This window comes from Mytilus galloprovincialis, chromosome 3, assembly GCF_965363235.1.
Source record: "Mytilus galloprovincialis chromosome 3, xbMytGall1.hap1.1, whole genome shotgun sequence".
Classification (NCBI taxonomy): domain Eukaryota; kingdom Metazoa; phylum Mollusca; class Bivalvia; order Mytilida; family Mytilidae; genus Mytilus; species Mytilus galloprovincialis.
In genome coordinates, this window is record NC_134840.1 from 25586086 (window position 1) to 25598265 (window position 12180).

At 31.5% G+C, this 12180-nt stretch overlaps 1 protein-coding gene across 4 annotated transcripts in view; it reads right to left on the bottom strand.

Annotated features, from left to right (window-relative positions):
• LOC143067521 (uncharacterized) overlaps positions 1–12180 on the bottom strand; it is a 39889-nt gene that overhangs the window by 7778 nt on the left and 19931 nt on the right. Inside the window, exon 1 of one of the 4 annotated variants that reach the window (XM_076240840.1) lies at positions 3175–3427. The exons of 2 other annotated variants lie outside the window; for them this stretch is intronic. The gene's annotated coding sequence lies outside the window, so the exon portion shown is untranslated. Of the gene's footprint in view, positions 1–3045; positions 3146–3174; positions 3428–12180 lie in introns of those variants that run through there. One more of the 4 variants, XM_076240839.1, reaches the window with a different exon arrangement.

The window sequence follows — 12180 nt, forward strand, 5'->3', positions numbered from 1 at the left end:
ATCTACACTATCATTTAGATTCTGGGGTGTATTGGTCTCATTGGCAATAATACAATATCTTCTTATTCTATATGTTAATCTTTCAGTATATTTAAAATTAGTACCATAATATTTTCTATAGAACTTTTGACTTATTAAAAGCAAGGAGAGCAATTAAATGCACAATATCTGTTTTTAAATTGTTGACTCCACAATAACATCAAACAAGTTGTGCCATCATGCAATTAATCCTGGCTTCCTGTGTTGACTTTCATTTAACCTTTGATTATAATACATCCTTGTTTTCTAATTCGCTGGCTTTGATACTGCACAACAGTGAGCAATAAATCTCCAATATATTGACAACAATGTTTAACACAAGAAAACCAACAAATATGTTTAACAAAACAGATAGAGACAAATCAATAAATGGAACAGAATCTCTTTGTCTCCCAAAGTGTGAGATTTACAATAATAGGATGACCAAAGAAAGGATGGGATACATGACATGCCACTTGGAATATTCAAAGGGATATATCTTTTTTTAGGTTTATAACTTCTAGGTTAAAATAAAGATTAATCAAATTAACAACACTTTATAGGATGAAAAGACTCTTTGCAATAATTAAATTTTCTACACTGAAGGAAAATCTACTGTCTTATTGATTTAAAAACATTTTCTTGGTGATAAATTTGAGTAAAGAAACCAGTTCTTTCAATTAACCTGGAAAACAAAGCACAAATAATGCTGCTTAATTGATGTTAAAACTAATTCACATACAAAGATAGAATGGATAGTTGTTAATCCACTAAACTTTAAATCATATTGTTGACATGTATCTATTGCTGAGACAAATGTCAACATATGCATGCTCCTAATAAATAAGGTAAGAATATTCAGGAAGTCATGTCACCTCATTGAATAAATCATAATAACTCTGATGAGGAAAAATAGTTTTGAGTCAGTGTTTTAATTCTGTGGAGGAAATTACATCTTCATATCTTCAGAACAATATATCAACAGAAAAAATCTAAATCTAAAAAGATACTGAAGAAATTTTTAAAGACTTAAGATATGATTTACATACAAAAAACACCAAGTTAAATCAGAAATCAAGATTCTTTCAATTTCTTGAATAAAAACTGTCAAAAAATAAATTTGGATTGTTAAGATTAATGCCGATGAAAATGGCCCATAAAAGTACACTACTCATTGTAGATTCGTAGACCCTTTCCACTAGTTTTTTCATTAGCTGATTGTATATATGTTATACTTGAAGGACATGCATAACCAACATGGTACTAATTTTGTATGTTTCGCATTGGAGGACATGATTAACCAACATTGAACTTGTTTAAAAATGTTTTGCATGGATAGACATGCCTAATTAACTTGAAACTAATTTTGAATGTTTTGCATGGGAAAGACGTGCTCAACCAACATGGAACTGAATTTGTCTGAAAGATAAATCATTGGTTTAAGTTTAATAGAAAATCTTCTTAAATTGCATTGTTGGATCCTCCTTGGGATTTTTTAAAATGTGGTAATAAAAAATGTATGTCATTGTAGACTTGACAACTATTGATTTGTCAAGGTATAACATTACAAGGAAGTAAAACCAATTAAATTCCATCAATATTATTGACATAGACAACTATTTATGCTGTTACTTTGACTGAAATATACTTTTTTTTTTATAAAAATAGGTGATATAGGTACATATGTTGTAATAACCTCAATGTTCACATCTGAAAATGAATTATTGTGGATTTGGTAAAGATTGGAGGACATTTACTGATTTAGATAATTTTTACAAGCGATCGGTACAGTCTATTGTCACAGATGACCATCCACAATTTTCATTCATAGTAAAACAGCCTAACTTAGGGTTTAATAGTTAGAAATATTTAACGAATTAAAAAACCTTCTATATGAAGAAAATTCCTTCTCGGATACGTTTTATTCAAGTTTTGATTACAGAGTCTGAGTTTATATAATATTGGTTCCATTTGTAAAAACAGTGGCCATAACCCTTGATAAATGAAGCATTTAAAAGATACCACTTTTAAGATGTTTAAGTCAAGGTCAAGTGACACTGTGCTGATGACATTTTGAAAAATCTTTTTTACATTGAAGAAGTCATGTGATATTAGCTAGGACCAGTTGCAATATAAATTAGACTTTGAACATTTCATTTACATGTTTCATGAAATGAATCTAATTAGGTACATGAATTATAAGGGACTAGCCACCTTCTATAGTGCAGGCGTTCTGCTGACTCTAGCTTCCTAAAAAAACTGACCACTTTTATACTTCACTGATATATTCTGCCCTCAATTTCATATAATAGGTAGGGTTAAGTTTTCATATCTAGGAAACACATATGGAACAACAAGTATTATGGTTTTCTATCTACCAACAACTCTTCCAATGATTGACACTGAATGGCTTTTTCAGCAGTCTTTGTTATATCCTGGTGGACATTAATTATTATGGGAGCAAGCCAGAGTACCCATATAGAGGTGGGGAGTATGCATTTATTGGAGAGCAAAGTTATGACACATAAAAAACCACATCTAGCCTTCAACAATAGACCACTTGTGTATGTATATAGCATATAAATGGGAAAGTTTTATGATATTATCTATTCAAATGATCACTTATATATATTAATGTTCAGATGGTTGCCAAATATATATGTTTTAAATGTCAGATCCTACAGTCTAGAATTATAAAAAAATACATGAATATTGATCTGCTCAAAGTCATTCATAAAACAAATAAATTTTCATCACACCAAGGAAAGGTGTGAAATGACGTGCCCTAAATATGAATCTTGTGGAAATGTCTTTGACAAAAGACAATTATAAGCTCCATTTACAGTGAGAATTTTTCAGGCTGGAACTTGATCAATAATATTATGTCCCAACTAATTCTATTATGTCAGATACAGGCTTTTTCAAAAGTAGCTAACAGCAGAAGCTCAGCACATGCACTAATTCAGTACCTTCAAAGCAACTAACTGAAAACATCATTAATTGAAAAAAATAGATAAGAAACATTACCTCAGCCATGTTTGTTGTCTTGCCAACCTGCAGGGGCAGTTCATTCTTTGAATCGGACAGAAAGAAAATGGCTTCCATTAATAGAAATGGAAAATTGGTTAGAAAATCAATGAAATTATATTTACTTACATTATAACAGGGCCTTGGTAAGGAGCCTAATATTACAAATGATTCTGTCTATTGGAAAAATCCATTAATTGATTCAGCAACTTTTCTCCAATTGTAACCAAGGCAATTGGTTGAACAGAACAATATTCCAATATAAAAAAATTGATTTCCAAAATCTTCTTGCAGGAATCAGATCAATGCCAGATTTTTGGAACCAGTCATAAACAAATTCCATCATTAGGGAGGAGCTTAATCAGTTTGTCTCTTTATTATAATTATTCTGGGTTACATGGAAGCTTAAGTTCATTATTTATGGTACTATTAAAGCTATAATGACTTATTTATAAATTGATTGATAATATTATAGTAATCTGTGTCAATTCATTATTGCATATGACTGAAGTGTTATGAACTTCCAGGAACCATATATTAAATAACAGAATGAAACCATTTGTTTCCTTTTTCACTTTCATATTATTATTTGCAAAGGTAGATTGATGACCTCCAAACTTTTGACTTATTTGGTACTGAAACATTTTAATTAAAATAAACGCAACCAAAATATTTTTCTCATATAATATATAAAGCAAAATGAACTAAAATAATAAAAGGCATATACTGTATCAACAATTTGTAAACAAAATTATAAATGCGTTTAAAATTGTTGATTTCATGATTTTAAAACAAATTTGAGAACTTCCCCTCCCCCAATATAATATGCTTATGAAAGTCACTTTCTATCAGCACTTCTATTTGACATGAATTATCATTGATAAAGTAAAATATTGTCATTAAAGCAGTTACAGCTTTAAATCATATTTTCTGGGTGTTTTAATTCTTAAATTACATATACATATACTGTAAGCCAGTCATACTTGTGTATAATACTTTTATACTATATACATTTAGTACCAAAAACTTCAAAACAATACTTTTTTCCATTACTTTGAGATTATCAAGCATGATCATAACAAGAGTGCACATGCTGAAATGTCAACCCTGCTTTACTGACCATTGATTTTTTTTGTTGATTGTCCTAAATATAAAGCTTTATAACAAGAACCACATTAACTTAATATGATCCAAGAAATAAGGTCAAAGTCATATAAACCTAAAGGGAAATACATGTACACCTACCTAACAATCATTCCAAATATAGTAACCTAATACTTTTAGTTTCTTAGAAACAAACTTAACCAGAAAAACTAAACATTGACCAATGAGCCAGGAAAATGAGGCCAAAGTCGGATGAACCATGTCAGACAGACATGTACACATTTCAATCGATCTATGTATTACATAGTGTTGAAAAATTGCTTTTAGTATATATAAGAAACAAAACCATGAAAACTAAACATTGACCAATGAACCATGAAAATTAGGTCAAGGTCAGATGAACCATGCCAGGCAGACATGTACACCTTTCAATCAATCTATGCCTTAAATAGTCTTGAAAAATTGCTTATAGTATAACTAAGAAACAAACTTAAGCAATGAAAACTAAACATTGACCAATGAACCATGAAAAAGAGGTCAAGGTCAGATGATACCTGCAAGACAGAGCTTGATATATACACCTTACAATCATTTCATATACCAAATAAAGTTGACCTATTTCTTCCAGTTAACGAAAAACAGATTTAAAAAAAAATAAAAACTTAACACTGAGCAATGAACTGTGAGAAGGAGGTCAAGGTCAAATAAATTGTATAGTATTAGAAAAAATGACCAAAACACAAAAACTTAAATTAATTCACTGAACTATGAAAATGAGGTTAAGGTCAGCCAGTTGGAGTACACACCTTACATCATTCATTCTAATGCAACAACGTTTGTAACGTTCATTTTGATTGGATAACGTCACTTTCTTACATGGCATCAATTGACAATTGATGCTTTGGGACGTACGCGCAAGCGCAGATGGCACATGACAGATTTTAAATACATGTTTTAACGTTGTTTTCTGTCAGTTTCATTAGAATGGAGATAACAATATTGTATTTTAAGCTCCGACGGCATCAATTGGGGATTTGATGGTCGCAAATACCCGTTTACTGTCTCCGCTAACGCGTCGCCAGTAAACTTAATTTGCGACCATCAAATCCCCAATTGATGCCGTTGGAGCTTAAAATACAATACAGTTATCTCCTAAATACACCAAATATAGTAGACCTATTGCCTATAGTATCTGAGATCAGGTGGAGCAAAATCAAGGCAACTTGAAACTAATTTTGAATGTTTTGCATGGATAGAAATGCCTAATCAACTTGAAACTAATTTTGAATGTTTTGCATGGATAGAAATGCCTAATCAACTTGAAACTAATTTTGAATGTTTTGCATTGAAGGACATGCCTAATCAACTTGAAACTAATTTTAAATGTTTTGCATGGATAGAAATGCCTAATCAACTTGAAACTAATTTTGAATGTTTTGCATGGATAGAAATGCCTAATCAACTTGAAACTAATTTTGAATGTTTTGCATTGAAGGACATGCCTAATCAACTTGAAACTAATTTTAAATGTTTTGCATGGATAGAAATGCCTAATCAACTTGAAACTAATTTTGAATGTTTTGCATTGAAGGACATGGATAGAAATGCATAATCAACTTGAAACTAATTTTGAATGTTTTGCATTGAAGGACATGCCTAATCAACTTGAAACTAATTTTAAATGTTTTGCATGGATAGAAATGCCTAATCAACTTGAAACTAATTTTGAATGTTTTGCATTGAAGGACATGCCTAATCAACTTGAAACTAATTTTAAATGTTTTGCATGGATAGAAATGCCTAATCAACTTGAAACTAATTTTGAATGTTTTGCATTGAAAGACATGCCTAATCAACTTGAAACTAATTTTAAATGTTTTGCATGGATAGAAATGCCTAATCAACTTGAAACTAATTTTGAATGTTTTGCATGGATAGAAATGCCTAATCAACTTGAAACTAATTTTGAATGTTTTGCATGGATAGAAATGCCTAATCAACTTGAAACTAATTTTGAATGTTTTGCATTGAAGGACATGCCTAATCAACTTGAAACTAATTTTAAATGTTTTGCATGGATAGAAATGCCTAATCAACTTGAAACTAATTTTGAATGTTTTGCATTGAAGGACATGGATAGAAATGCATAATCAACTTGAAACTAATTTTGAATGTTTTGCATTGAAGGACATGCCTAATCAACTTGAAACTAATTTTAAATGTTTTGCATGGATAGAAATGCCTAATCAACTTGAAACTAATTTTGAATGTTTTGCATTGAAGGACATGCCTAATCAACTTGAAACTAATTTTAAATGTTTTGCATGGATAGAAATGCCTAATCAACTTGAAACTAATTTTGAATGTTTTGCATTGAAGGACATGCCTAATCAACTTGAAACTAATTTTAAATGTTTTGCATTGAAGGACATGCCTAATTAACTTGAAACTAATTTTAAATGTTTTGCATGGATAGACATGCTCAACCAACATGGAACTGAATTTGTCTGAAAGATAAATCATTGGTTTAAGTTTAATAGAAAATCTACTTAAATTGCACTGTTGGATCCTCCTTGGGATTTTTTAAAATGTGGTAATAAAAAATGTATGTCATTGTAGACTTGACAACTATTGATTTGTCAAGGTATAACATTACAAGGAAGTAAAACCAATTAAATTCCATCAATATTATTGACATAGACAACTATTTATGCTGTTACTTTGACTGAAATATACTTTTTTTTTTTTTATAAAAATAGGTGATATAGGTACATTAATGTTGTAATAACCTCAATGTTCACATCTGAAGATGAATTATTGTGGATTTGGTAAAGATTGGAGGACATTTACTGATTTAGATAAACAGATTTAAAAAAAAATAAAAACTTAACACTGAGCAATGAACTGTGAGAAGGAGGTCAAGGCCAAATAAATTGTATAGTATTAGAAAAAATGACCAAAACACAAAAACTTAAATTAATTCACTGAACTATGAAAATGAGGTTAAGGTCAGCCAGTTGGAGTACACACCTTACATCATTCAATACACCAAATATAGTAGACCTATTGCCTATAGTATCTGAGATCAGGTGGAGCAAAATCAAGGCAACAATAACGAAGCTCTTTGTGAAATATTATTTGACTTTTTAAGATAATTCAAAGGAAATAAAATCTTTAATTGGGTGATGTAATATTGTTTACCTACAGAAACATATTTTCTGAATAACTGAACTGAAAAAAACCAACAATTTATGTGAAGATCACCATGACAACTACATCCCTGTCTACAAAACAAGACTATATAAAGAAGAAGCAAATAGTAACTAATTGGCACTTTCTCTCAAGACTTGAGATTTATGAAGTTAACATAACATATTATATACACTCAATACACCACTTTACTGCGGCTTTAGGAACTATGGAAACCATTAATTCCAATTTATAAGCAATTTACAAAAAACCATTGAGTTAGTAATTAAAGAGTAATAAAGAACAGGGTTTAAATAAATAGATGGTATGGTAGACAAATCAATAGGTACCACTGATAAAAGACTTATACAATATTGGAATTGTAAATGAACATTCTATCTATAGTATAGAGCTGATTCAAACTCGGTGTAGGCAGATTGGATGGATAGTTTGGTAACTATATTCTATAGTTTATTGTGTTTTTCATTTTACAATATAAATGTTTTTCCATACATACACAATTCAGCGGTAAAACTCCTTTGTTGCTGTAAATCATATTTATTCTTTTTATTTGTTGTTTTGTAATTAAATCAGAACATTAGTATTCTCATTTGTAAACTTTTTGTCATTTAAGTGCCTCTTTTCAAAGGTTTTAACAACAATACAGTAAAATCAGTACAAAATGAATTGGACAAACAGGTCAAGTTCAAAGACATATAGCTCCTACAAAAATCCAACTGATTCAAATTTCTTGTGGATATGCACATCAACAAAGTACATGTATGTCCTTATCATCTATAAACTTTCATGAAATTATGTTGTGTAGTTTCAGAGGATTTGTAAAGACAAACTGTTTCAGTAGTTTATTTAAGCCAAAATATTAAGTTCAAAGGGGCATTACTGTTAGAGAAATATTGAACTATAGCTAGTTTCCTGTTGATATCCTGCACATCTACATAGTATATCATTATTATCTACAAAGTTTCATGAAATCTGAATGTGTTGATTCAGACAGGTGGCTATGACAAACTGTTTCAGTAGTATATTAAGACTTAACAGTGTATTTCCCAGGGGTATAACTTCTAGAAAAAAAAATAATCATTTCCTGTCGATATGTACTAATTATCTTAAAAGTTTCATAAAATTCTGTTGTGTGGTTTCAGAGGAGTCATGATAAAAAGAACAGGACTGAGATGGACAGATGGCCAGGTGAAAAAAAAACAACATTATACACTATGAACTTCAGATCAATGTTTTACTACAAGTAACAAATAAACTTAACCTTATCATTGATCCATGAAAATGAAGTCAAAGTCAGATGACATATACACCTTGCAATCATTCCATTCACCAAATGAAGATGACCTGTTACTTAAAGTATCTGTAAAACTGAATGATTGCTTAATTGTTGGTTGCTTAACGTTCAGTGACAAATATTTCATGCATGTTCAGGACCAAAATCAATTAACAACAATTACAAAAGGAAGGTCCTGTAGTAGAGGCTGTTTGGGATGAAATCTTGGAAATATGGGCTGCCCTGGGAAAATGAGGGTGTATTAGATAGGGACAGAAATTTAGCCTTACAAAAGGCCACCTATTGAAAGTTGTTGCAAGAGTTCTTAACATGCAAAGAGGTTGGCACTCTCATTACAGGAGGTATCAGCGACATTTCAAACAGATGTGGCTTCAAACTTGTACATCCTGCATAGTCAACAAACACCTACTTTAGCTTAGGTTTTACGACTGGTCGAGGAAGACCACAGGTGATTATATTTCTATTCCCAGGTCACCTTTGTGGGTTCTGTAAAAATGACCTTTCCTGAGTTACCACGAAAACTTAATGTTGAATAATTTGAATAATGAAAGCATCTCACTTGCCTGACCTTTAAAAGTTGCACTTTACACTGTTTATTGTATAAAGCAAAGATAGGTCCATCTAACTAAATATATGTTGAGAAAGAGTGAGTATATCTAGATAATACCCTGAGATTATTAAGTTAAACATAGAAGATTGTGCCATTAATGGAAATTTATTACTCAATTTTTACAAAGTGCTTTAGTTATATGCTTATTAATTATAAAGCTTAAATAAATTATAATTGCCCTTTTTTCAATGTCATGTACACGTTAAATTGCCCTTTTTCTGACTCGCACCCTGCCCTTTTCAAATCCTGGCTAGAACACTGTTTTTGAACCATGAAAATAATGTCAAGATCAGATGTAAACTGTCAGACTTGTAGACATTTTCAAATCACAATTGTATTACACGTTCTATATAACATATACAAAGGTAACCTACAAATGTATTAGTATCTCAGTACAGGTACAAGACCTAACCCTGAAAAATTAACTCTTACCAATAAACGATGATTTAATAACAACAGTTAAATTATAACCTTTATCAGCAGAGGGTTGGGTTGGGGTGGGCTGGCAGCCCAGAGAGGGCCCCCTCTTATGAAAATTTCTAAATCAGCCACTGATCAGAAGAATGTCAAAAAGAAAGCTTTGAATGCCAATGCAATCATTCTACTTTTTATTTATTCATAATATCACGAAGAAAAAGTGTAATGTTGCTCTTTTATGTTTATCACCTTATTCTTCTGTTAAAGGTTACAAATTATCTAATGTTCACATCACCGTCTCTAAAACATTAGATGAATTAAACATTTATACTGTAATAATCACTAGATAGTAATGCTTTGTTTTAATGTACATGATGAACACATGAATGAATGAATGAATATGACATTAATTACAAAACCAATTTTAAATTCTACATGCTGGAAATTATCTATTTACTTTATTAGATTTTTTCATTTCTGATGTTCTAATGCTAATATTGACAGAAGTTTCCTTTTATTTCCATTCTGAAAAATAACAGAATAAAATAGTTCCAATGTTCATGTTTATAAAACCTAATGAAACTATATTCCACAATCAATATGTACACAAAAGTTTTTATTGTTAGATGCTACGATTAGTAAACTATTGTTGGTTTTTCTGGTCTATATATTGATTGACTATTTCTGGACATTATATATATGGACTTTATCAAATTTTCATAAGTTCCACTTGACTGACAAATCAATGTAAGGTGAATAAAACATTTATAGAGTAATCATCCCATATTCTATTTATTAATTGGTCTATTGATTACAACTTAGAAAACATCAATAAGTTCTTACAATGAATCTTTACTGCCAAGAGATAAAACTTCATGCGTGCTGTGAACTGCTGATCATGTTAAACCGCCATTATAAAGCATACATGATAATAACAGGTTATCAAGTCTAACTTGGGTCATTTTATTAAGAAAATATGCCCTTTTTTCCATGTCCCTTTAGGGGGCTCGTATGGTATAAATCATTTTTTTTTCTAATATAGGATTTCACTATATTTTTTTATAAGTGAACTTTATCATATATATAGAAAAATGAAATAAATCAAAGCGCTATAAGCGCTAAAGGCAGTTAACCAAAAACCAGGCAAAAGTAATTATGTGCAGTGGCGGATCCAGAAATTTTCATAAATGGGGGCCCACTGACTGCCTAAGAAGGGCCTGCTTCAGTTATGCTTCATTGATTCCCTACATAATATACCAAATGTTTTCCTCAAAAGGGGGGCGGGCCCCCTGAAAAACCCTCTAAATCCGCCTCTGATGTGGCATTAAACATTCATATATTGTACATTTATGTTTATCTAATGAATTAATTATTAAGGCAAATAATTTGTATGTTATCAAGGTTACGATAGCAATGCGTATATCAATGTATATTTTTTATGGTGAGTCTGCAGTGGTACAAGTTTGCAATGATTGCAGTTGTTCTAGCTGGTAGTTAACGTTGGTTTTAGTTGACTGTTAGTAGTAGCTGTTGACTTAGTTCGAACATGTATTAGTATGAATGAACTGGTTTCCCTGTAAAGAAAACTGAATTTGTGTTCTATAGTACAAAAGTTATGAGACACAAATCAGATAAAAATGTTCACTACTACAAGGATCAAAGGTGAGATCTGACCGATCTGCCCATAGTTAATGTAAATGATTTGTTAGATTGTCCCATACATGAATATAGGTTTAGGGGTGGGGATCTTGAGGGTTTTCAAGTTCTCAAACAGGAAGGGGTAGGGTGACCCCAGGGACTTCCCCTATATTTCATTTGATTTGTTATATATATATATATATGGAAGTGTTTAATGACCTTGACTGGCTTTTCAGCCCTCGCACGGTCGGCTCGGTGTTCGAAGGCATTTGTTGAGCGTTTGAATAATTTTTGCCATCGGTCAGGAACGAGTGGTGGTTGCCATTTTGGAGGTCGCCATCTTGGTTTTGTGAGTTGTGTTGATATGGAATGTTGACTAATTTGATGTTATTTCTTCACAACAGCTGCTTTCAGGGCCAGTTTGGTCAACTTGGCAGCCCCTCATCGAAGATAGTGGGTAAAGGAGAGCTGGCCCAACACGTCCGTTCAGCTGTAATGACTGATACGTGACGATGATTGTGATGGATTGGATTCGATTGATGAATATTGTTATATTGTCCCATACATGAATATATATATAGTTTAGGGATGGGGATCTCAAGGGTTTTCAAGTTCTCAAACAGGAAGGGGTAGGGTAACCCCAAAAGACTTCCCCTATATTTCATTTGATTTGTTATATTGTCCCATACATGAATATATATGGTTTAGGGGTAGGGATCTCATCAATTTCCAAGTTCTTAAACAGGAGGGGGTAGGGTGACCCCATGGACTCCCCCTATATTTCATTTAATTAGTTATATTGAACAATACATGAATATATATTGTTTAGGGATGGGGATCTCGACTGTTTCCAAGTTCTCAA